The 27,043-nt window shown below is 46.1% G+C and overlaps 1 protein-coding gene across 4 annotated transcripts in view; it reads right to left on the reverse strand.

Moving 5' to 3' along the window:
• FNDC3B (fibronectin type III domain containing 3B) overlaps positions 1 to 27,043 on the reverse strand; it is a 289,830-nt gene that overhangs the window by 233,962 nt on the left and 28,825 nt on the right. Inside the window, exon 1 of one of the 4 annotated variants that reach the window (XM_084769309.1) lies at positions 7,202 to 7,404. The exons of the other annotated variants lie outside the window; for them this stretch is intronic. The gene's annotated coding sequence lies outside the window, so the exon portion shown is untranslated. Of the gene's footprint in view, positions 1 to 7,201; positions 7,405 to 27,043 lie in introns of those variants that run through there. 4 annotated transcript variants of the gene reach the window in all.

Genomic DNA, 27,043 nt, shown 5'->3' on the forward strand with positions numbered 1-27,043 from the left:
CATGCTAGACACTTCTGGCAAAAATCCACGCATGCCTGCAGCCCTCCACTCTGTCTCAGGCCTTTCGTCTGTAAGCCCCATTGTCTAAATTTGGCATCCCAGCTGTGGCCTCTTTACTATCTTTGAAATTTGACAGGTGGTGAAAAGGTAAATGTCTTTAGAACATGCCCCTGCCTTAATCTTCACTTTAAAATAATATTTATTATTTGTAAGTGTGTGTGTGTGTGTGTGTGTGTGTGTGTGTGTGTGTGTGTGTGTGTGTTCGGATGTGTGCACATGAGCACTAGTGCCTGTGACTTTGGGTCTTCTGGAGTTGAAGGAGGTGAGCCACTCCACATGGGCGCTGGGAACTGAACTCGGGTCCTCCTCAGGACCACTGTGTACTCTTAACCACTGAGGCATCTCTCCCTCTGGCACCACAGAAACCACTGTTCAGTGGGGCCCAACTTCAGCCCCACAGCGTTTGCACCCACCAGCCTGGCTAATGAGGCTCCCATCCCTCACCACAGAGGCTTCTTTTGCAGCAGATTGGGGCCACTACAGAGAGCCACAACTGGTCAGGCTGGAGAGCGCTTGTGGAGTGCTCAAGCTCAGCTGGTCCATCCACAAACTCCGATCCCTATCCCCTGCCCCCTCCATCACCTCGCCTGCCATTAAAAGCAAAGATCACCATCAGGATGTCAAGACAATCAATATCGTGTGATCATGCCTAGGTCGGAGCCTCACCTGGTCGATCACTGTGCCCTCGCCAGCTGTTCACTTGAGCCCATGTGAAATCCCACAGTGATTTCATTAAACATTGTCTAGGGTCACTCTTCTATTTATATCTTTCAAGAACAAAAAAAAAAATTTTTTTTCCCCTGAGGCATAAAGAGAACACTTCAGACCAGAACCTCAAGCTTCAAACACAGACAGAGTGATCAGGAAGACACTGAAATTCACTTCCTAAAGCAGTGAACTAACAAAATCAAAATACACCACGGCAAACAGACTTGCATTCAGCGAACGCACTGGGGACGAGAGACTTCCCTTTCATTTTTAAAAATAGATTTAACAGGCATATTCATTTTCCACTGGCCACTATAAATAAGTGGAACTCCAAAATATCTGTCTTTGCAAGGGGCTTCTGGCCAGCCACTGTGAACAGCCTGACCCCAAGTGGAATGCGTATTTACGTTGCCAGAGGCTGCAGCATTGTGAGCTGTGGGAACCACTTGTCACAGGCATCCCCATTCAGAGGAGGGCCGGCTCCACAATAGGTGCTCACACAGGAAGCAGGCCTCGGCCCAGGGCACCTCTGCAGTGCCACAGAACTTCTCAAGGTCGCCAAGATGGTGAGCCACTCCAAATGCCATGTTCACAGGCCCCGGCTGCCTACACTGCCGGGGCCAACAAAGCTGGTGTTGTTCGCTGCAGTTCTCCGGAATCCCTCCCAAGGTGAAAGCAAAACTGTTAAAAAGGTTCCGTTTCATCTTTCTAGATAAATCTCTCAAGGCATCATTTTGCTTAATTGCACACACATGCACGCACGCACGCGCACACACACACACCAGACCTAGTAAGATAACTCAGTCAATAAAATGCTTGCCTTGCAAGTATAAGGACCTAGGCTCCATCCCAGTGGCTACTCTAGTTAGTGAGTTGTAAGCAATGAGAGACCTTGTCTCAAAGAAGGTGGACAGCCTCTGAGGGACATCACCCAAGGTCACCTCAGGCTTCCACGTGCATGTGCACACGAACAGGCACAAAAATTAAAATAAAATTTAATTTAGAAATTAAAGTCCTAAGCCATGAAATTAGTTTCTCAAATACAACAAATAGAACACTCTCAAGAAGCTATTCCTTTTCAGAAATGTTTCAACAAGTAATATGAAGTTTCAAAAACAGGATAGGGACGACTGAGAAGTGTGGCCTCGCAAGCCCTGGCCACCACTATTTGACTGCCCAGCAAAAATAACAAACATCACGTTACAAACATAGTGTTACTTCAGGGAGGAAAGCACATGTTTTCAGTAATATCAACAGAACTAATGATAACGGTGGCCACGCAAACATAACCATCCAATGGATGTACCAGTTGGTGAGAAAACAAACAACTAGTAAATCCGGTTAGTTTGTGTGAAATTGCCAGCCGCTGTCACGACTCTTCCCTCTACACAGGCAAGCAAACAGTCTCCTTCTGTAAGAAACATTTTGATTCCACTCTCCATACCTCAATTTCTCAATCTCCAAAGGAGAAGTAATGGCCACTCCCTAACAGTAACATTCTGAGGCCACTAGGCAAAGGACAGTCCATCTGGCTTCCTTTTCTCACTTCTCAAATTAAAGCACTGGATTGCTTGCCAGCCTCAATAAACGACAGTCCTAGGAGAGCAACCAGATCACAATTAGCACACACATAGCTGCCATATTTTATAGAAAACTGCTTCCGGACACTGCTCTATTCGTGTCAATCAGAAATCATGCCTCTGTGTGTGTGTCTGTATATATATGCACATAAACGAGTGTGTGTGTGTATGTGTATGTGTGTGTGTGTGTGTGTGTGTGTGTGTGTGTGTGTGTGTGTGTGTGTGTGTGTGTACACATCCAGGTAGACCAAGGGACAACCTATGGTGTCCCTCTTTAGGTGCAATCCACCTGGAGTCAGGACTGACTGGCCTTGACTGGGTGGCCTGGTGGCCCCCCAAAGCTCCACCCACCTCTGCCTCCCAGGACTGGGATTTCAGGCACACCCACCACTTCCTGCTTTGCTTATGTGAGTTCTGGAGCTCAAACTCTGGCTTTTAAGCTGCGCGCCCAGTACTTTACCAATAGACCCATCTCTCCAGCCCAGAAATCCGACCTCTATTGTGCAACGGGAAGAAAGCAAACCAGAAACGTCATGAGGAGGTGCTCAGAGTGCAATGCTCAGGGAGCTGCACAGGGTCAGTTATAGAGATTATGTAAAACACCAAATGGAATTAGAACCAAACGATGTGCTAGCCTATTGGCTAATGCAGCAATAAATGAGGTAGGGTTTCCTTTTCTAGTTAACTTTTAAAATAACCTATAATGCATATCTATAATTTATATAACGATAAAAACTTAACTCTGAAAAACCCACAAAAGTCAAGTACTTTCTACCAGGTGACTGTTGGAATTTTAGGAATAAAATACTCGGAAACTATCATAGCACAGAAAGACCCGAAGGATCTCACAGAACTAATTGCCACCATTCAACTCTGACTGTGGGACCCAACAACGGCAGAACATCTGTGGTTAAGTAATAGCTTGGAAACAGTCACAAAACCAGCCCTTGGGTCATCTTGCTGAGTAATGCCTAGATTAGGCATGCTCACTAGGACCCGCCCAAACATCTAAAAAAGGGGAGGGGGGGAGCCTGTTCCCCAGGCTTACTTTTTTTAGATAACCTGCCCCATAAAAGCCTCCTCTTTTTGCCAAAATAAAGCAGACTTTTTGGGTGGAGTACACTCTGTCAATCACGTGAGCACCAGCTAGGGCAAACCTAAGAATAGAAGCAGCCGCATACTTTAGGGGCAGCAACTATGCCGGTCCCTAACTGGCACAGACGTGTTCAAAAGCTCTGGCTGAGAGACACACAAGGGTGGGGTCAGAGACGCACCTGAAGTAGAGTAGTCCTAGTCTCCCAACACTCAAGAAGCCACTACCCACGCCGTTCTCAGCAGGTCCACTCCACCCCACCAGCCCTCTTTCAAAGCCTTGTGAAGTATTTGTCCCACATTTTAGTCCCGTGTTCCCGTATGGTGTAACAGAAAATAGCGGTTCGATCTTCAAATAAAGGAACATATGAAGGATGTAACTGTTCATAACCACACACTCAGAAACAGTCCCAACTAAAATGATGACGTGAGCAAGTCACTCTGGTGTGTGTGTCTGTCTGTCTGTCTGTCTGTCTGTGTCTGTGTGTCTGTGTGTGTGTGTGTGCGTGTTTGTCTGTCTGCATCTGTGTGTGTCTGTGTGTGTGTCTGTCTGTGTCTGTGTGTCTATGTGTGTGTCTGTCTGTGTGTCTGTGTGTGTGTGTCTGTCTGTGTGTCTGTGTGTGTCTGTATCTGTGGTCCATGCCCATTAGTGTGGAAGTACATGCACATGCACACATATATAATACAAGCATATAGAGTAAAAGCAAGCAGTCTGTGCCTTCCGCCATTGCTCCCGACCTTACCACCCACATATAGAGCATCTCACTGACGTGAGCCCCGCCTTTTTGACTACACTGGCTAAGCAGCTCCAGTCCCCGATGCTAGGGTTACAGGCACATGTACCCATGCCTGGCTTTCAACATGGGTGCTAGGACCTTGAACTTAGGGTTCATATGCTTGCATAGTAAGTGCTCTTACCCATTAGGCCTACTCTTCAACCTGTGTCTTTTATTTTTGATGCTTATGATAACAACAGTGACAACATTTGAAAACTAAGATGGAGCTCAGTTTGTGGGATACTTGCCCCGCAGGAACAAAGCCCGGGTCCACCCTTACCACCATTTACACCAGGCGAGGTGGGGCATGGATGCAGTCCCAGCACTCAGAAGGTAGAGGCAAGATCATTGCAAGGACATCCTTGCCTACACACTGAGTTTAAGGGCAGTCTAGACTCCAAGAGACTCTGTCTTTCAAAAAAAAAAAAAAAGACCTAAGCAGGTACTGGTTCCTAATCTTGACAGAAAAATGGAAGACAAAAGTAGGAAAACAGATAATAGTCTGACAGACCCTACCCCCTCCCCAACACCCCCCCCCCAAGTGCACACTAAAAGACATGCTTGTTTTCTTTGGAAAAGATACTCCACTGGAATGCCACAGCACTCAGATGTATGCATCTCTTAAAGAGAATTATGAATGAACTCTGAATTAATTAGAATACAATTATGCATCTATCTGTGTCTATCATGTATGCAAGTTTCTAGAAAGCCAAAAGGTTTCTTCACAACCTCTCTAGAGCAAAAAAAAAAAAGGGCATTTCTCACTGTCCACACCCCCTTCACAACCAGCACATACCAACAACCAAACGCAAGGACACTTGGCCCAAAAACACTTAACATTGAGCAACTAGGTATAATCTTGCCAGTAAAATTAATAGAGAACCAGGCTGGCAAAATGCATGGCGTGACTCCAAATACCTTGTGTGTATAAAGGAAAACACGTAGGCTAAACAACTGGAAGCTGGGGGTGGGGGGGCAGGGACACTTCACCCATGCAATGAAACACTACGGCAACTGGGAGGGCTGTAGAAAGGCATCTGCTACCGTGGCACAGCCGTTCCGGGACGGGTGGCTCAGCTGTGCAAAAGAGTGAGAACGCTTCTGACTTTCTCGTGGAATGCGGGAAGGACACTAGGGAGGGTGACTCCACACCTACGGTCCCATCACCTTAGATGTACAAGCAGAGGGCCACAAGGTCTCGGTCAGCCTGAACATGTAAGGACACCCTGTCGGGAAATCAAAGAGGTTAGAAGAGAGGAAGAAACAAACAAGAGTCGGGGGGCTGTGGGCGGGGGGAGGGGGGGAACAAAGAGGAGGAGGAAATGAAACAGGAATAGGTAAGTCTTCACACTGAGGGAGTAGGTGGAGTGATGCTCTCTGACCTACACTAATGCTTCCTGTTCTCTTCCTTACAGCACCAGGGCACCTAGGGCCTCCGCACGCCACAGAGCCAGATTCTCAGCCATGGAAACAGGGTACCAAACCAGATCCTCAGCCCTCTTTTGACTTTTCATTTTGAAACAGGGTCTCCATTCAGTCGCCCAGGCTAAGCTGGAACTCACATTTCAGCCAAGGCAGGCCTTGAACTTGTGATCCTCTTGTCTCAATGTCCTAAGTAGCTGCATATCCTTACCACATCCAGCTTTAAATTTAAAAGGGGGTGTGGGGGGGCTCAGTAATTAAGAGCACTTATCGTTGGAAAGCCCTGAGTTCCATTTCCAGCAACCGCATGTTGGTACACCACCCCCTAGGGCACTAGGCACGCAAGTGGTACACTGATGTTCATGCAGGCAAAAAACTCACATGCATAAAATAATGAAAATCTTGTTTTAATGTAAATAATAATGAAATAAAATAGGAAAAGTTTTCAATGGTACTTTGTAGGAAGAGGAAGAGAATACACTGCTCAGCCAAGGCAACACTCTGAGAAACTGGTCCCTATACAGCATTGTGCTTTGGTCACAGTGCACTCACACAAACCCAGGTAGCACAACTGACTTTATATAACCACACAGAAACAAACCTGGATAGCTCATCCCTGGACCGACTGCTATGGGCAATTCAGACACACTGGTAAATACCTGTTTTCTGTTATTTTGTGGTGTTTGTTTGTTTGTTTTGGGTAATCTGAGAGAGTTTTGTACAGGGGCAGGGCAGGTGTCTGTCCTTACCTTCCCTCTTGTTTGAGACAAGAGTCTCCTGTTCCTAATTTGCATCTGCAAGTCTAACTGGCTGGTGAGCTTCTGGGGAGCTCCATCTCAACACAGGAACCCGGGGGTAACGGCTGCATGCCAGCACAGCTAGCTTGCCTGCCACGGGTCCTAGAAATTCAAATCTCAGGGCCTTGTGTTTGTGTTTTCCCAACAAGCACCTGTCTTACTTACTGAGCCACCTCTCCAGCCAAGCATTGCTTCTAACGTATCTAGCCTAGCATATCTAGCGACAAGAAAAGGGAACTGAAAATACAGTAGGAAAAGAGTGAAACCTGGACAGCTGTTTGGAACAGTGGCCATGCATTGAGCTTCCAGACCAGACGCTGCTCAAGAGTGTACCAGATGGAGGCAGAAGTGATGGCTCAGCATCCATGTGCACTGTGGCTCGCAGTAAGCAGGGCCATGAAGTAGCACACATATTAGCTGCAGCTCCGAGTGAGCAGGTCCATGCTGGTAGTTCACTTAGCTTTTTCCCCTTTCCTCAGTAAATTAACTCGAGTTTAGTACAAATTTTTACTTTACAGTGTCTTTAAGTTTCTACTCTTTTGTCATAATAGCATAAAATACAAGCGTATTAGCCACTGTACAAAAACCATGCTGTGACCACAGCACAATAGGAGAGTACTTCGCTAACAACTGTCAGGCCCTGGGTTCAATCCCTAGTTCTGCCACAAAACAAAACAGGGTTTTCTTTCTTCATACCCTTATCTTGTTTTAAAATCCATTTGAACTTAACTTTTTTGTTCAGGGTACCAGGAACAAAGGTACTTACTCGTGACTACTGAGCCAGCCAGCACTTCTCATCTTCAAGTTTTTGTTAAAATTTAGGTCACAAGCACGCCTAGCCCCCTAGGCCCACACAGGGCCTGGATCAGCAATAACACCATCATCTACTTCTACGTTTCCCAGCAGGGCAGGGGACCTTCGGGGCAGTAAGCCTCCCAGGACTGTCCTCTCCTGGGACGAAATGGTCTTCTGGAACAACTCTAGAATGATCGTATGGGTTTGTTTACATCTCATCACCATGGAAAGTGTTTGCCATTCCGGTGGCTCACGGATCTCTAGGCAGTAGGAATTGTCCCGTGAAATGTTCTGGTGAAAAGGTGAGAAGTGAAGAACAGACATCCAGGGAAAGACAGCCCTATTACAAAAACCAGCCCCACAACTCCCAATACCAAGCCACTGGCTATGACAGCCCACCTCCCTCACAGCCCACCTCCCACACTGCCCAACTCCCACACAGCCCACCTCCCTCACAGCCCACCTCCCACACAGCCCACCTCCCCACACAGCCCACCTCCCACACAGCCCACCTCCCACATAGTCCAACATCCCACAGAGTCTACCTCCCCACATACCCTACACAGCCCACCTTGCCACACAACCCATCATCCCACAGAGCCCACTGCTGTTGGTGAGACAGCTCACCGGGGAAGAGGAGGATATAAGAGGAATACGCAGCACTTCACTGCAGGGTAACCTGAACAACCAGGCAAAGACCAAGGGGTTTGTGAACCTCCAAAAACTACTTTAAATTTCAAAACACACCACAAAATCCAGTCTAAAAAGGAACTCTGCAAATTTCAGTTCTGACTCAGACTTGCAGGATATATAAACATCCCCCATACACCAGAGCTTCAAAATATCACGACCCAGAATTTTCTTTTATTACAGCACATCCTCCAGTTAGTTAGCCCAGGATTTCCTTTCTCGGATAGTAAAATGTACTTACATGGAATAACAGGAAGATGGGACTAGTTACGGTCAGAATTAGAACTGTGCCTGAGTCAATGAGGAGCAGAGACTGGCGGGTGGTTTTAAGTCAGGCTTGCTGGACAGAGTCTTGCTTTGAAGCCGTGTGTCTACTCAACTCCTTCCTTCCCAGCACAGGACCACTTTATCCTATCTACTGTCTCTCCATCCTTCCCCTTTGGCCCACTTTGTCCAGCAAAATGCAGGGCATGTAACTCCTTTCCAGAACGTTCCCGCACTGAGCTCTCCACACTCACTGAGACTGGGAAGTCAGAAGAGCACCGTGGGGGATGGAGCTGCTGAGGACAGAGTTCCACAACACAACTATTTTGGCTGGGGTCTGTCCAGGTATGATACTGGGTCTGTCACCAACCGAACCAAAGATGGCTGCCGGTTTGAAATGCAGACCGGGTATTCTAAGAGGTGCCCTAAGTCCCTCGCAGTCCCTATCCCTCCACAAACAGCACACGGTTAGTAAAACAGCTATTCCTGGAAAGGTGACTAGGCACCACACAACACGGAAAATGTGTGGCTGTTCTCATCAAAATATATAAGATATATAATCCTAGCGTTCACAAGGCAGAGGCAGGTACATAGCTGTAAGTTTATGTTTATGACCAGCCTGGTCTACACAGCCAGATCTACACAGAAAGACCATCCTTCTCCCTGGCCAAAAACACGCACATTTGACATTAAATGAATATTTAAATATTTCCTACTAATGAAATTTTTTGAAGAAATTGATGCTTGTATACTAAATTTCAGATACAAATATGTTTTCTTATATTCCCAGCACCTCAGCCACAGAACAAATATACACTAGCGCACATATGCGCATATGCATATACTGAAGTATGTGCTTACTGTACTGTGCACTAAAATACCCATTTCTTAATCAGTTCTACACATCTGATTTTTATAATCCCTTGTCACAAATGACCAGGACCCTCTAGAGGGGTGTTTGACTTTAGAGTTTTCCCAGAATATTTCCGTCAATTTTGCCAATTAAGCATCCCTAACTGAAAATATGTAACCGAAAATGTTCCAAAATCATCATTTTTGGGAGTATGAGACAAGCACTTCAAAGTCACAGGTTCCAGAATGACTTGGATTCCCTGGATGGGGCTACTCAGCTGGGAATTGTGGGAAATTCTGCCTATCGGAGCGTGGCAGCTCTTTCACAGCTTACCATTCGTGCACTAATCTTGGTAATTCATGTGATTTAAAGGAAGCAGCAGCCAAAACAACTTAACACAGCCAAAGCTTTGAAGAGTCAAAGAAACTCCTATGCGCTGCACCAGCAAAGACAGAGCAGGCCTTACAGCATTGTTATTTAACAACAAATCCTTCCAACGCTGCCGTACCCATCTGCCTCTGTTGCTCTCGAGGCAGCCTTCTCCTTCTCACAGGCCAGGAAGACCTCTGAGGTGACAGCTTAGCTTAGTTGTGTAACGTCAGTACCAGATCCTACAGAGAACAACAGCATCATGTAAGCTGGAGCCCAGGCAAGGCTATCAATTCAGTCCACCCTTACAACCTCATCCTGCTACAAGACCAAGCAAAAGGATGCACAGCCCTCGTGGGGAAAGAAGGATGCCTTCATCTCTGGGATCCCACCAGGAACTCCTTCTGGGTTCCCCAGCGCCATCCAGAACCTGCTTCCTAGCACGCACTGTTTGGTGACTGCCCTAGGTTTTCCCTCACACGTCCAGACCTATCGATCGGGTGCTCGCCCGGAGTGCAATGTTGCAAAAGATTAACTGCCCCAGTTCAGCGGTCATCAGAGATGACTGTCCAAGGTCATGGGATTAAAGAGCACTGAGATCCATGTCATCTTATCCAGTAGTGTGAAAACACTGTCTGTCCTTGGAGTCAACCCCGCTGGAGCTGACACGGGCACACAACGCTGAACGAGTCACACTCACAGAGTGTCAGCCTCCACTTTGGATTATTTGACACTGAATCCAAAAATGCCTTAAAATTTTTGAAAGCATCTGATAATTAAGGTACTAGAACTGCATCTGGGAGACAGAGCTTGGTTGCTAGAATGCTGGCCTCGCTTGCATAAAGCCCTGGGTTTGCTTCTCAGCATAAAATTAGGTGTGGAATACATGCCTGCCATCCTAGCACTATGGAACTCAGGGTCATCCTTGGCTATATAGGAAATTTAACACCAGCCTGGGCTACATGAGACCCTGTCTCCAAAACAAATTAGATATTGATAGATGGATGGTGGGTGGGTGGGGGGATGGATGATAGATAGATAGATAGACAGACAGACAGACAATAGATACTAAGATATATGGTAGACACAGACAGAAGAGATAGTTCATCTAACAGACACCACATCTAAGAGCTGTCACACTGACAACAGTGATACAAATATATAATAAATGCTGAAATTATACTTGTAACTGAAGTCTAAGGGATGAGATGGCTGACCTGTGAATTCATCCCTCTGTTGTTCAAACACCCACTGTGCAGACCCTGGAAATCCAGCTTTGCATTATGAGCAGTAGCAGTGCTTTAAAGCTAAGACTTGAAGAGACCCTGAAAGAACTCATCCAAACTAGGATTCGTGAAAGTCTCAACCCCTTGACTTCACAGAACAGCCCTATTGAGATCTTTGTTTTCAATGTTCCAGGACCCTCTATGCAAGATTAAGCCAGTGCTGTGCCCGCCGCTACTGCTTAATACGTCCATACTGTGGAGGGCGTGATAAAGCTCTCATTCAAATTGTGTGTGGCACAAACTCTGTTCTCTCTGTCAATACCTACTCTACCCCGTAAGAAAGATAATGTCCTTACCACTTAAGGCACTGAGTACCATCTGCCCACTATCTATACATCTTCAGGTTTTGATTAATTAAATCATTACTTTTTCTATCTTCAGTACAGGCTTATCACCTTCGATTAGCACACACATCATAGTACACTGCTAGCACAAACAAGGTCACACAGAAGCCACTTTCCTAGAGTTATTTTTAAAGTGCTTCTTAGCAATCAATTACACTTCTAAACATAATTGTGATGAAACAGGCTTCAGCAATCAACCGAATAGGAACAATACCTAAACTGAAAAGAGACAATTCTCCACAGTTCCAAGCGCAGGCCTTGTTGCTTGAGTCGATCCACCTGATGCTGAGGAAGAAGTGGCAAGCTTGAGATCCCAGCTGGATCTGAGTTCTGCCCTGAATGGCTCAATTGCTTAGACCTCCATTTGTGTGCAGCCCAGGTGATAGACAGAGTCCCTCTTACTGTGGGGGTCTGGGATTAGAATCACCAAGAAAGGAAAAACTCTCCCTACAAAGGACCTCAGCTAGACATGTACTAAAGAAAAGTGTAGGATTGCCCCGCAACCATTGCTCAGGTCACACCTTACAAAATAAGGATTTCTGAACTGCCAGCTGTTCTGGGGACAAGACATGGCAAGCAGTTTCCTGGTTGTAAGTCTTTCTTTACTCTCTCAGAGGTGTCAGGGTTGGGCGGAGTCAGGGGTGGGCGGGGTCATAGTGAGGGAGTGGTCAGGGGGTGGGGTCAGGTGGGTGGGGTCAGGGTGGGCGGGGTCAGGGTAGGCAGGGAGTGAGAGATCCCCGCAGAGCCCCACACTCTGCTCTCTCGCTTATTTTACTAACTAGGCTGGCCCTGCTACCCATGTCTAATTGTTTTGAGGGAGGGGGCTCCTGGATTTCCTCTGTGTGACACAGGAACCCTTTGGAATACCAGAGATCTCAAGTCATATTTTCACGTCGCCACCACCGTTCTACCACAGGGTGTGACTCCCCTCTTCCAGCACATTACTACCGGCGCTAATTTGTAACTTCAGCGTTGAAAATTTGCAATGGAAATTTTAAAAATATTCCTTCATCAGTAACCCCTTAGGGATCGTCTGTACGCTGCTTCTCATTTTTAAGGATAAATGACAAGGAAAGGCCTCCTGCTTCTCAGATCACTTTGCACTTATAAATATTCCATCTAAGTCTATAAAATTTCTATTTTCCACACAATGAAGCTATGATCTCTTTATAACGCCCACTCCACTATAGACTCATGTTACTTACCAAACTCCCCAGATGACACCCCATGACAGCCCAGCTTCTGCAGGCAGCGTCCTAACATGGCAGCCAGTGCAAAGACTCACTTCGGTTCTACCTGAATGACAGCAGCTCCCCAGGAGCAGCAGAGCCAGCCACAGCTACGGAAAGCTAGGTACCCCACCCACAAGCTGGAGGACAACAACGCCTTTCAACATAGCATCTTCTGGACCCCAAATAAAGACTCCATAATAATCCTCTCCATTCTGTCTGGATTCTACGCTAAGTTAATCATGTTGCCAAAAGTACATCCCTGAGAGTGTGCTAAAGAAATCTCACTATAAACCCAGATTAACGGTAAGGAAAACAGCTGGGCAGTGGTGCGTGCCTTTACTCCCAGCACTTGAGAAGCAGAGCGAGATGGAGAGGCAGAGGCAGGAGGATCTCTGTGAGGAAGCCAGCATGGTCTACATAGTAAGTTCCAGAACAGCCAGGGCTACACAAAGAAACCCTGTCTTTAAAAAAAAAAAAAATTAAGCAAAACAAAGAAAACGGTACGCAGACCAAGAGTGTAGTACAGGTGTTTTCTTTTTTCTCCTGATTCCATCGAGGTGAAAACTGTCAATGGGCTATGGGACAAATACAGTCAACTACATCCCACGTGAAAAGGAATCCCATTAGCAAGTCAGCTGAGACACGGCAGAAGGTTCCTGAACACTAGGCCTGCACAGAGAACTACCTCAGGACTGAACACTGCCGAGTATAAACATGCCTCATGCCCCAGTGTTCACAGGAGAATGTTCTGGATAATGGTGATCTACAACAGTGTAAATCTCTATTTTCCTAATGAAATCTAAATGTTATAGAGACTATAAGATATATAAGATGTCACTAGCACGTCACCTACATTATCCCCTCAAGTAAGAACTTTGTTCAATCTTCAGGTAAAGAGCTGAATAAAATTGGCTCTGCTAGCTAAGCCCGTAATTAAGTACGCAGTCCATGGCGCTAAAGGAATCGTCGTATACGTGGTATATGTCACATTCATGCAGTTACTATCAGCATATAAGGCACTGCAGTTTCTACTTCAGCACAGTTTGAAACCCCCCAATCTAGCACACCCTGGGAACTACTGCCATTTATACTGACCAGGAAACTGAACTCCAACATCAAGATTTCAAGGCAATGACAAATCTAACTGTTCATCCTGATAAACTTTCACTTGCCTAAGCCATTGTTTTTAAGCGTTTGCATTTCATAGCACCACTACACATAGGAATACTGACTGTCCGTCCAACAAGAGGTATGTGTTACACCGTTAGGGAGTCTGAAGTGTTATATCTGGCTGCCACCCGATGCAGCCACGCCCTTTTAACACCTAAACTCACTGTTCATTAACAGTTACCAAGGACGATCTTTCCGAGAGAGAGCACTGAGGTGGTCTCCTTTAGGTGACTGTCTCTTGCCTTTGCATACCACCAGCAATCCAAACCACACACTGCAAAAGGACGGAGCGCTCAGTTATGCAGGGCACATATACACCAAGTGTTGTGGGGCTCACGCGCCTGCCATGACCTCCGTCATAAAGTCTACCTTCACTGTTCACCCTTCGCAAAGGATGTCTAGACAGGTAGTTTGCTACAGCTAATCGTTTAGTCAAAAGATTACATGGTGGCAAAAATACACTTACAAACGCTTACGTCATTTTCCAGAGTAAAGAGAGATGGGACTGTGCCACACCAAGCAACGGCCCTTTCTGAACACCAGCCCTACAGCTTCACTGCCATGGAAACAGGTGACAGGGCCAGTCTCTCAGTTTCTCAAAAGAAACTAGAAATCTTTTCCACAGATTCTCCTAAGTACTTAAATGCCACTTGCAATTTTCCATAACCCAAACCAAATCTGTAGGTTCCCTCTTGTCATGCAAGGTTGTAAGTTCCACCTCAGAAGCCGGTGAGGCAATCCAGGGTATCCAAAGACATCCAAGGCCTGGCTCAGGGCTGAGGGCATGATCTAAGATGGGTCTTGTCGCCCTGCGGCAGCACGTAGACGCAGCACACCGAGCTGCAGAACCAGCCAACAAGCAGCAGGATGCATGCTGCTGGCACAGGCACGGAAGAAAGGACCAAGCCCGCCCATTCGCACGGAGCTCAGATCCTGGTACGAGTTAATGATTAAAGAAATAACTAAATCATGAAGATACAAGGAAGTAACACGTAAGATTCAAAACCAAACGGGGTCAGTGGAATAGTGAATTCTTCATACATAGGCTCCTGCTTTTCTAAGATTTGTTTTATTTGGGGAATGCTGTATGTATGAGAGACGAGGGGAGGGGAGAAGCACAGAGGCCAGAGAAGGCGTCAGGTCCCCTGGAGCTGGAGTCGCAGGTGATTTCTAAGCCACCTGGCACAGGTGCGGGGAACGACGCCAGCTCATATAGTAGAGAAGTGTCACTTGAGGAAAGGCTCTGTGCGCCAGGCATCTGCTTCATAAGCATGAAGATTCCCAGAGCCCACATCAAAAGCCTGGCAGGAGTGGTGGCCCAACCTTAATCCAAGCTCTGGAGATGGCGACAAGAAATCCCCAGGGCAAATAGGCTAGATGGATGCGCTGAGTCAGCGAGCCCCAGCTCAGCTCCGGTTCAGCAAGAGACTCAGAAAATAAAGTGGAGAGAGGCTGAAGACACCAGATGCCAACCTCTGGCCACCACACACGTGTGCACAGGTGCATCTACACCTGGGTGAACACATATATGCACTGAAGACACCAGATGCCAACCTCTGGCCGCCACACACCTGTGCACAGGTGCATCCACACACCAGTGAACATGTATACACACCACAAACATGCAAAAAGCACATAAATGACAAAAACAAAGTTTTATCTGAGCAAAAGGTGTTTTTAAAAGATAAGCAGCTAGGGCTGCAGAGACGGCTCAGCAGATTAGAGCAGTGGCTGCTCAGCCAAAAATCTTGGGTTCAATTCCCAGCACTCATGTGGCAGGTCAGAACCATCTGAACCTCCAGTTCCAGAGGGTCTGACACCCTCTTCTGGTTTCTACAGACACTACACATATGTGGTACACAAAAATACATGCAGGCCAAACACTTCAACACATAAAATAAGTAAATAAAAAAAGAAGAGGAGGAGGAGGAGCCTAACTTGTCAACTGTACTGGTAAGTAATTAACTTGTACGATCCTCAGTTGTTCTAACCACAAGGTATACTGGTGCCTGGCCTACGTAACCCTTCCTATCCTCAAGAAAACCACCCCAGTGAGTAGAATGTTTGGAGTGTTTTTGTGGTAAATCTCAGCATTCTTCGTGACTGTCCTGGGGCCTTGTGGACCCTGACTTTGCCCAAGCAAGGAGCAGCCACTGCGATCAGCGCCCTTCCCCCCCGCCCCTCCACTGTGCCCTCCATGCTCACACACACAGAAGCCTTGGTGGCAAGGACAGGGCCTGCCTTTCCTACCTCTACTCTAAAAATATTTTTATAAAGAATATGAAGAAATTTCATACTTTAAAAACAAAAAAGGTCATAATATGCTTGAGAAACAGTCAACCAAATGTGTGCATCCAAAGGGCTGTTTTAACTTCACAAAAAGATGAGTATATGTTAACTTTTAGTGTTATATGACCACCTCCTGAGGTTATAGTAATGCCAATTTATGGAGGGAAAAAAAATCAAGCGAACGTCTTTGCATTTTCCTTCCATTTCCAATCTTCAGAGTATCCAACATTTAAACTCTCTATGGGATCTGCTTCTCAATAGTCGCCCGACCTTTTCTCACTATAAAGTTGCTGGTACTATTGTACTTGCTCATCTCTTTCTCTTTTAAAACTTCTTGTATTACATTTTGTGCGCATGTGCATTCCCTTAGAGCAAGAAGCACCCTTACCTACTAACCATGCTATAAAAGCAGAGAGGTCCCCAAGTTCACCATTGCTGGTCACAAACTCAGTGGTGGGTGAGATGAAGCCATCTGGATAACTCTCACCATCCCATGGAGACCAATGTGCAAGGACTAACCAATGTGCTGATGTGTATCTTATCTGGCAACTCAAGCAATAAGGTCCTCTCCCCATGAGGCACTAGTTGCTCCGCTTCTACAGGACTGTGGACCACCAGAAACCACAGTCCCCGGACAAGACAGAACAAAACCCAAGACTCAAGGTGGAGCTAAAGGAGCACATATTTGCGCGGAAACATCCACCTATCTTTACAAGGTCATGTGCATTTGTCAAGCTCTCAGGCCTAATGGCACGCCTAACTTCTTATGTATTTTATCATCAGAACATCACCATAAGTAATACACATATGATGAAATCTCTCACTCCGCATTAAGTTTCAGAGACAATTATGACACTCCAATGGAATCCAGCTGTCCCAAACCCATCACCTCACATATAAACAAGGAGCTAGAGGCTACATTCCTGCTTGTGAATCCTGCACTGCCAACCAAGTCTTCCAGCCTGTCTCCCTTAGCACAGAAGACTTCAGCAAAAAGCACTGCAAGTTCTAGGCAGAGACCTAAAAGTGCAGCCAAATGAAGCCAAACTTTTCTGGGCCTGCCTGACTCTGCGTTCCCACGTCACAAGAAAGCCAGGGCAGAGGGAACCTCTGTGTGTCTCCCCAGTTGTAATGCCGACACCCCGAGTGCATCTATCCATGAGGGGAGCGTTCCTACCGCTTTGTTCACTGCTGAAGTGGTTTATGAAGTGCGGCCCCGCTGAAAGGCTGGAGAATGAACGAGATGTCCTCTCAGGATGCCTCGCGGCCCGACAATCCCATGATGTGCTCATAATGGAATTTGGCTGTTCTCATAATTAGAAATGGAGCTTGCTAGTCACACATCTGGATCAGATAAAGCCGCACAAATAGCATTTCACCAGAAGCAAAAATGCCAAGCACTCAGCAGCTGCGCTGCTACATCAGCCTCACAAATAACAAGGAATACTATGTATCCATGGAAAGGCAACAATCAGGAAAGGCCAGTATAGAGCTGAGTTTACTCAAGACTATTTTTGTGCAAGAAAAATGTTTATAAAAGAAAAATATGTGGTAGACCAATTTTCATATTAACTCATATAAAAAAAAATTCCCATGCATAAAGGGCCCCAAATACCAAAATACTTTTTATTTCCTGTACTCTTAGTGAATAGTGAGTCTCTACACAAGCTATGAACTGGCTGTGATGAACTAGGATCAAAGCGTTATGTGCACTCAAGAAGTATTCACACCCATGTGCCATGGGCTGCAAGTAACAGCATCACTGACCCAGGATGAATGAAAAAACTGCTGCACTAAACAGAACAAAAGTTCTTCTCAGCTAATCAGGTGGCCACCTTAAAGCACAGCTCTGAAGTCTGGACACTTAATGCCCTAATCTACTTGCTCTGAGAAATAGTGACAAAAAAGGTATGAATGGGGAAGTTGTCACCTATTGGTACCCTCACCTCCACAGTCACTGGGCCTTCTGATTTACAAGGCTGTTCATTTAATTTTGGGTTCCCTGCATGCACTCACGGTAGTTTTAAGATGAAAGAAACTTATACCAAGTCAACTCTGTATTTTAAAAATCTATGTGTGGAATAAGATGTTTTATTATAAATGTACATGTATGTGTGACGTGCCTTCATGTATATATGGGCACCTCATGATTGCTTCGTGCCCTCGGAAGCCAGAAGAGGGTGTCAGATTCCCTGGAACTGAAGTTATGGGAGATCGTGGAACATCATGGGGGTTCTGAAAGTTGAACCTGGGTTCTTGAAAGAGTAGCAAACACTCGTAACTACTGTGCCTTCTCTCCAGCCCTAAACATTAGGGATTTTAACCTATAACCATTTTTGACCTATAAAATCCTAGGAGGCGGGGTGCAGTATCTTGGTAGAGACCACATAGTAAGCATATCCAAGACCTTTGGCTCATCCTCGGGGGAGGAGTACCTGGTTCCATCCTGGGGAAGGGGCACCTATAGAGTCTGTATATACAGTACAAATGGAAAAATCCTGAACAATCATAATTACCCAGAACTGGAGACTTCTAGATCTAGGTTAATAATTTTTGTACAGTGGCAAGAAAGCGGAAAATGGGGAGCTTGCTATGGCTGGGCGGTAGAGTGCTTGCTTAGCATGAGTAAGACCCAGGTTCAACTCTCAGCACTGAAAAAGAGGAGGGGGGAAAGAGCACAAACGGTAAAATGCCAATGAGAAAGACCACAGGGGTTCAACTACTGATTGATGAAAAAAATAACTACTCTTACCCAAGACAGAAAAGCAAAACAGAGGTAAATGTCTATGGTCGCTACATAGGAGAGCCCGAAAGGTAATTAAAACCTCATTTCACGCATCCTACAAGCACTGGGAAGGATCAAGGTCTCAGCCAATTCTAAAAGGACACAAGAGGAAACAGTAAACAGGCCCGATACCTCTGAGAAACAGAGCAAATGAGCCGGTTCCAGTCTTTACATCTCAAGTTTTAAATGAACAGATCGTTGACTCAAATGGCCCCCTGATGATCAGCTTATCAGTTTGCAAAGGAACATTAATTATTCCCAAGTGCTGGGAAACCACGTAAGCAGTGGCGTTCTTAGCTGCCGTACTCAGGAGGGCGAGTTGGTCAGGCCCTTCAAAAGATCCAACACCCAGATTCGAGGACTCTAACTAATGCCAACCTTGTGTAGCACGTGAGGTGCCCTAAATACATGCAAACAATGGACTCACCACCTGTATGCTCCTTGGGGGTGAGCAGGTTTCTATTTAAATGAACTTCTGAAGCCATGATATGCCAATGCGTCTATCAAATTACAGGGGAGAGCTGGACTCTCAGCTCCATCCCAGAATGAGCTCCAGACGCACAGCTCTGCTCCACTCAAGCTAGCCACAATCCCAGATCCCAAGATTTGAAGGGATGTTTTCATCCTGAAAACTCCCAAGGTAGTTACTGGCAAACTTCCAAGAGTCACCCCCACGGGTGTCCTCAGCCTCCTCCTGAAGCTCTGGGTGACCGACCAGGGACCCCCCTACTTTAGCAAGTTCACTAGGGACATAAGTGTGAAGTCGCAGCATTCTATAAAGTAATTCTTATTCTTCTGCTTTGAGTTTGTACATGAATGCTCTTTTCCTGATAAGGACCAACTCCTCGATGGCACCTGAGAATCCTCACAGCCACAGGCCAAGCAGAGGACCGACTGCGGGAGTGATGCTCTGCTTTCCTGCTGCTCCCTGCTAGGAGCCATAGCATCCGTGATGAGTAGACACTGGCCAAACGAGACAAGAGCACTCAGAAACCAGCCTGACTCCTCCCCACACCCAGCATCTTCCTGAAAGGGCACTGGCAATTTCTCAGCTTATGGTCATCTAGGAATTATTTCTCAGCTCCAGGAAGCCCATGTGAAAAACCTGAGCACCAAGTGAGACCTCCCCAAAACAAGCAACACTGGTTAAAAAACAAAGAGGCTTCCACACAGGCCCTTTCCATCACACACACACACACACACACACACACACTCTCTCTCTCTCTCTCTCTCTCTCTCTCTCTCTCTCTCTCTCTCTCTCACACACACACACACACACACACACACACACACACACACACACACATTCTCACAAACTCCCTACCTATGGAAAAGGGCACAGCCTATTCAGGATGTTAACAAGCAAGAGGACCACGGAGACTCCTAGAACCCTCATCTATTTCCCACTTCTCTTCAGTTAGAAGATGCTTGCGGAGTCTGTGCTGACTGCACAACTTCTGTCCAGTCCTTAAAAGAATCCACAAATTCCTATTTTTAAGGCCATGGCTTCTCGATTCTGGTATAAAACTGACTTAGCAAGATACAAACTGGGTCAACCCACACAGATCAATTCCTCCCCCCAAAACCTGGGAAATGCTGATGTTTCTGTAAGTGCGAGTGAATTGCCACCCTTGTCACACATTAGCAGAACAAATACTAGAAAGAGCAGTGCTCCCCATCACCTGTATCAGTGTCAACCAAGCACTGGCCATCACAACCATGTGGCTCTTCTTTAAAAAGCTGTTTGGCAGGACCTAATGCCATCCACCACACAACTCCCGTTTCAGAACTGGCCCTCAAATCAATGAAAATCAGGAGGCCTCCCTGGGTGGCAGCCAAAAGACACCTACCACTAAAGGCCTAAGTGTTTAGCACGCACTTCCCTCAGCCATGGACAATGTTTTCATGTAAAGCAACCCAAATAGTCCCATACATTTACTCAGCAGGCAGCCTGCTCATGTCATATGTGCCAGGATAAAAGGCAGAGGTCAGCTTTGTCACACGCTGACACTAACGCTTCCAAACAAACAAAAAGGAGCATGACACACGCGGTCCACTGGTCAGGTGCTCACCCCACCTCCAACAGATTCAGAGATCCACATTCCATTGCCAGAAGCACCAGCCTGCAGCGGCCTCCTGAACTCCGAGACTCTAGAGACACTGGCAGGTTATCATATAGTGACTTCCGTCTAGTAAACCACGGGGAAGATGCATTTTAAAACTGAAAAAAACAAGTTAGTGGGGATGCCTGAGCTCCTGTGGAGGGGTATGGTTTATTCATGGGGCACGCGTATGTGCACATGTCTGTGCACACTGGGGCCCACCTCAGGGGTCTTCCTTGTCACCTTACTCCTTGAGGCAATGGTCTCTCAGTCAGCTGTACGGCTTCCAATCCAGCAGCTTGCTCTAGGCACCTCACCTCTACCACCCAGGTGCTGTGATTACAGGTGGCCATGACACCCACCTGGCATCTTCACAGGTGCCAAGCCCCACCTGAAGGGACCCTGCTCCTCAAGTTTTCATTGTAAGTGCCTTATCCACTGAGCTATCTCCCAAGCCCAAAGAATAAACTCTTTATGAAAACTGTTCCAAAGAAAATTTAAATTTTGTTAAAAAAAAAATGTTAAGAAGTTGAGAATATGACCTCTTTCTTGGGCATTCATTCTACTTCTCTGTATGTGTTATTTTAGATAATATTTCTGGTTTGCTTCAAAACAAAAAGCATGACACCGTACAGAGATTGCAGTATCTTCTGCCCACATTCCATTTCAGTCCATCTTCATGGACTTAAACTGCTAGGCAACTTAACCTACTCATGTTGTGGACTTTCACTCACAATACCACAACAGTATGGCTGCCTAAACAAGACCAGGACAAGTGCAACACAATAGACAGGCTACTTGTAAGGGGGAAATCTCACAGGGCCATAGACGCGCACACGCGCACACACACACACACACACACATTTTTTTTTAAGTATTCAAGTTTCCTTCTTTGGTAGGGGGAGTCAAATATTTCTGTAGTGAGGCCCTTTCTTTCTCCATGAGATCACAGAAAAGAATTCACTAATTTTCTCTCAGGAACCACACAGGAGGCCAAAGTCTTTGTTCCCGGGAGGGAGTGTGTGCTCCTGAGTTAAGCCCAGTGGTGTGGCTAACCCTGATGTAAGCTGCTCTCTGTTAACTTGGGCTAGAGAGCTGTAATTGATAGCTGCATCCTTCAGAATAAGGGAAAAACATGGCCTTGTGTGATAAGCACGACTCCAGGATGATGTCTGCACTCCTGGACGACACGACCACCCCTATGGCATACAGCCACAGCTAGCTTCCCACGCCCCTGTGTCATCGAAACAGCAGTTACTCCTGTCTGCTATGACAAAAAATTCCTAATGTGAGAACTTTTCAAAAGATGTAAGATTCAGATAATTTTTTAGAGATAAAGAAACTGCAACTTCTCCTACGCAGATGTTTAGGGTGTACCAGATTTCTTAAATTACCTTCCTAAAACAACCATGGCCGTTTTGTTTCATTTGACTATTTTCTTTTAGCCAGTCAAATGTTAGACCTTTGGTTATTCTTTCATGTCCACTTGTCCATAGTCGCCCTAAGGTTGTACGGGCTCTCTGTGGATTTGACCAGTGCTGTAGATAGTTTTACATGTACAGATTTTGTTTTCTAACTCAGGTGTACCCTTTAAAGATAGGGACATCATCATTTATTTAATCCGTCTGTTACAACTTCTTTCCAGTACAACAGATATTTTTAAAGTAATTTCAACCTCTAAGACTCTCACTGGCTCAAATCTACTCCAGGACAGTTAGAATTTGTTTTCGAAGGACATGTCATGTTCCCAAAGAGCTAAAGACTATCTTGCTGTCCCTGGGACCCAATTTATAAGGAAAAAAAAAAAAATACCTCCTTCTAGCAAACTCCACAGGAAACAACCCACCAACTTCCATGAAACCAACAACCACCATGTAACATTCATATTATTCGATACTCTCAGCTATACTGTATGTTTTCAATGTCCACCTAGTCCTATAATTCCCTTTAGAAAGAAAGCACAAACTAAATTGCCATGGTTTACGACAATCTTTCTCTCTTCCTCCTAATCCACTTAGTAAGAAGAAACCCACAAGTCTCCTAAATACAAGGATGAGGGAAAGACGGTATCTTGGCATTCAGGAGCTCCGGCTCACTCGCTGGCACTTGTCTGGCACCACACAGGCCTGGGGTTCCGCGCAGGCATGGCACTGGGAAGGGGGCAGGGGTGCTGGGGGGAGGGGGCACGGGTGCTGGGGGGAGGGGGCACGGGTGTTGATTGCATCGTGTTCTAAACTGCAGTTAGTTCTACACAAGGAAAGCAAGAAATTGTTGTTTCTGGAAGGAAGTTGGCAGAATGGGATGGGCGACAACATCAATTATGCCAGATGCAGTTCTGCACGAAGCTAAGCATGGGTCCCCAACTGGCCGTCAAGCCTGTGACTGTGACCACTAATGAGCTTAGGGCCTGCCAGGCGTCATGTGACTGATGGTTATGAAATCGTTTCCTTTCCATGTGTCTCAAAACAGACTTAAAATTACCTTGTTTTTTAGCCTTAAAAGCATGACCAGTGCTACAAAATAGCAAGCTAAGATACCCACAGCCACCGTGAAATCATGCTCTACATCCAGACGGTTCCATAGTGCAAGCAGCAGATAGGGCTGGCTGTAGAACACGTTATGACATACAAACATGAAGTATCAATTTGTTCTGAACTGCAGCCAGCTAAGGTCTTAGGGACAGATTTAACCTTACGCTATTTCCTTTCCTTTTTAAAAAAAAAACGGTCAAGGCTGGGGAGTTGGCTCAGGAGATAAATTTCTTGCCTCAGAAGCTTAAGAACCAAAATTCAGACATACAGAACCTATGTCGAAGCCAGGTGAGCGTGGCAGCCTGGAATCCCAGCAGTCAGTAAGCAGAGAGACAGAGGAGAGAGAGGCATCAGGCACAAGCTGGCCAGATACACTACCCAAACCAGAACATGGCAATCAGCCAGAGACCTTGCCTCCAGAAACAAAGTATAACACATGCACACGTGTGAATGAATACAACATGTGAAAAAATGTAAGTAATGCAATTTAATAAAAAAAAAAATCAAGGATCAAAAGTCATTATGAATCCTTGTCCGATGTATTTATGGGAGGGGTTGATCTCATGTGACCACTCGAATGTGAGTCTGCTTGGCACCTCAGTGATGGAAGCCACAGACCCTGCAAAGAGAACCGTGGTTTTCACTTCGTGCCTGGTGGGAAACATCTAGAAGGTCCCCTCAGAAGCAATCACAATGGCCACAAGGCAGAGTGTGCATAAACACCTCCCTCGGGGCAGAAGTACCCTTTCCACTAGCTGACTGCAAAGATGATGTCTAATGGGGTTGAGTCCATCCACGGGCCACTTCCAGCTAATGTTCCCAAGGTCAAAACCAAAGCCATCCATGCGATATGCCTCCTGCTTGAAGAGATCCTCAACAGTCACAAGAATTCATGTCAGAAGCCCTGGCTTTCAAGAAAAGAACAGTTCTAAAAGGCAGAGTAATGGAGGAAGACTCAAGAGTCCAAGAGGGAAAAAACACACAGTAGAAAAGAAATTTTGTTTGTTCACTCACTCCCCATGTTTGGAGAGAAACAAGTTCTCTGTTAAAGGAAAAAAGAACTTTCAAAGCAAAATTCTAGACCCTAGGCTGAACACATGAGTGGGAAGGGCACCTGGCTAGGGTACTCACGGCTAATGTTACAGTTCAACCCCGTGACATAAAGTGTCTGTGCTAGCACTGCTAAAGGAGGGGACTGGGGGCATGTCTAAGTTCAGTCAGCCGAGGGCTAGCATCCAAAACCCACCACCATCTGGGGCTCTGCCGGCCTCAGAGCTCCACCACGGCCAGTGGCACAACCACCCAGGCCCTTTTCATCAGCATGGAGAACAGATTAAAATCATCAGAGTTAAGTGCCTCATAAAGCTGAGACGAGAGTGCATTATAAGCAGCTCCGTCCATAGTTAATGTGATCGTATTTGAAAGAATACGAGGCTTCATTACCAACAAATTACCTGGTGCACCTCCATGGGCAGGAACTTGGTCAACATGATGCTGCAGAGGGAAGACACACCGCACACGCCAGCTTTGGGGGGGGGGGGGGGGCGGGATGCCGTTAGCCCACAGAGTCAGCTTTAGTGTCTTATCATGATCAGTCATTTTTGTCAAGCTTGACCCAAATGCTCAACTCCTTACAAAGTGAGCACTGCTCTACAAGGCTGGAAAGGATAAAGAAGTGCCAAAGCAACTTTCACTGAGCCACAAAGGAATTAATGAGGGGACACTTCCAGATGTTGGAGGCTGGCAATCTCTGATGTGAGTGATCAAACAGAATTTACTTCTGAGGCATTATCACTTCAAACATTCAATTATCTCATTTGTAAACCCCTCATCACTCTCATTAACATCACTACTATGTAATCATACAATCGCAGACTACGCTAATAAGGCCAATACACTGACAGTCCCAAAATCACCCAGATATGGCCATCACCCCAAGAAAGGACACAGTCTACACAGTCTTCTAGGCTCCACTCTAAACTCTGCCTGTCAAGTTTAAAAGTTCATTGAGACTAAATGTAATCTTCCAATCTGTTGCTGGGCCTCAGTAGCCACACGGCAAGTGCTCTGTGGCCGTGGGTGACCAGTTTTATTAGATAAAACAGACTTGGGTATTCCATGATTTCAGAGGGTCTACTCGGCACCCAACGCTGTGGCTGCCATGGGTCTTTGCTTGGTTTGGCTGATGGTCCTGTTCTGACAGAGGGTGCTATGTGGGCCCAGGCTGGCCTCACACTCCCCACGTGACCAAAGATGCTCTTGCTCCTCTGTCCCTCCTCTGCCACCTCAATGCCGGGACTCCAGGCGCGATGATCATAGCCGGTCTGGGAAGCGCGAGAGAAGAAGCCAGAGTGCCTGCATGCCAGGAGAGCACTCTGAGCTACCTCAGACCCAATGCCATGCTCTCACTAAACAGAGCACCAGATGACTTCCTATGGGGTGAAATGTGAGTATTTCACCATATAGGCAAGTGAGGCACTGCAGCAGAGCTGTTACTGATAAATCCTCACCCCTGCTCAGCCACTTCCGTTAGACCAATGGGATTAGGGCCAGTGACTTCCGCTTCTAACCCTCAGTTGCTGACTCTGAAACAAAGGCAATTAAGAGACCTATCTACATTTGGCCAACAAACTGGCTTATCAGTAAAGAGGCTTGCCACTCAGCTGGATGACATTAATTCAAGAGAAATTCTGGATTCCTACGGCTTATCTCCTGACCTTCATTAGAATATACTGGCTTACATGAGCATCTACCTTGCACTACCAAAACCACTACACATAGTAAATAAAACGATACTTTTTTAAAAGACTTACTCTCAAGGTACTGTGAATGAATTCATTAACACACTTTTTTTTTCTTTTTGGTTATTTTTCATTTTTCAAGACAGGGTTTTTCTGCATAGCCTTGACTGTCCTGGATCGCTTTGTAGACCAGGCTGGCCTTGAGCTCACAGAGATCCACCTGCCTCTGCTTCCCGAGTGCTGGCATTGAAGGTGTGCACCACCACCGCCGGGCAACATTAATCTGCTTAATGTCTACTTCTTTACTGTTATTGTGGGTTAGGTGGAGATCAGAAGGCAAATAACTTCACAAAGTCGGTTCTCTCCTCCCACCTTCGGGACTCAGATGCCCCAGGCTTACATGGCGAGTGCTTCTACCCACAGCCGCCTCTCACCAGGCACCTGTGCCCTTACTCCACAGTAAGTTCTCAAAGCCTTTTAAAGACGCACACACCCTCTTCTACCTACTAACTGCTCCTTCTTAGACATGCACCTACTGTGACAGCAACTCTCCGTGGATTCCAACAGACCTTCAGGAAAAACTCCAGATTCCTTATCCAAAGCTAAGGAGACTATTTGATTAGCACCTCTGAGGCCCTGGGGCTGGACCCCAGCAGGAGTCACTAGCCAACATTGCCCCCCCCCAAGCCTGATGACTTTTCACAAATTACATTTTTCACCAAGAACGAGGAAAAAAACAAAAACCTCAACTCTGATTTTATTATTTTATTATTTAGAATAAGCCGGGTAGGCACTCTTTTAATCCCAGCACTTGGGGTGCAGAAGCAAGTAGATCTCCAAGAGTTCAAGGCCAGGCTGGTCTATGAAGTGAGTCCAGGACAGCCAGGGCTCTGTTACACAGAGAAACCCTGTGTCAAAAGAAACCAAAAAACAAACAAAAGGACTGCAACCCAGGCATGAGGGAAAGTTAAGGCCAAAGGATCAAGAGCTCAAGGCTTAGGCTATAGACCACACAAGACCCTGTCTTTAAAAAAAGTAAGTTTTTAATGAATCACTTAATTAATTAAATGCATATATAAAGTTACAGCATTAGTTTTTTTTTCAAAGCAGCCTAAACTCACAGCATTCAAATATACTTTTTCTTTTTCTTTTTTTTT

Source organism: Acomys minous (assembly GCF_964271855.1).
Source record: "Acomys minous genome assembly, chromosome: 19".
NCBI lineage: Eukaryota > Metazoa > Chordata > Mammalia > Rodentia > Muridae > Acomys > Acomys minous.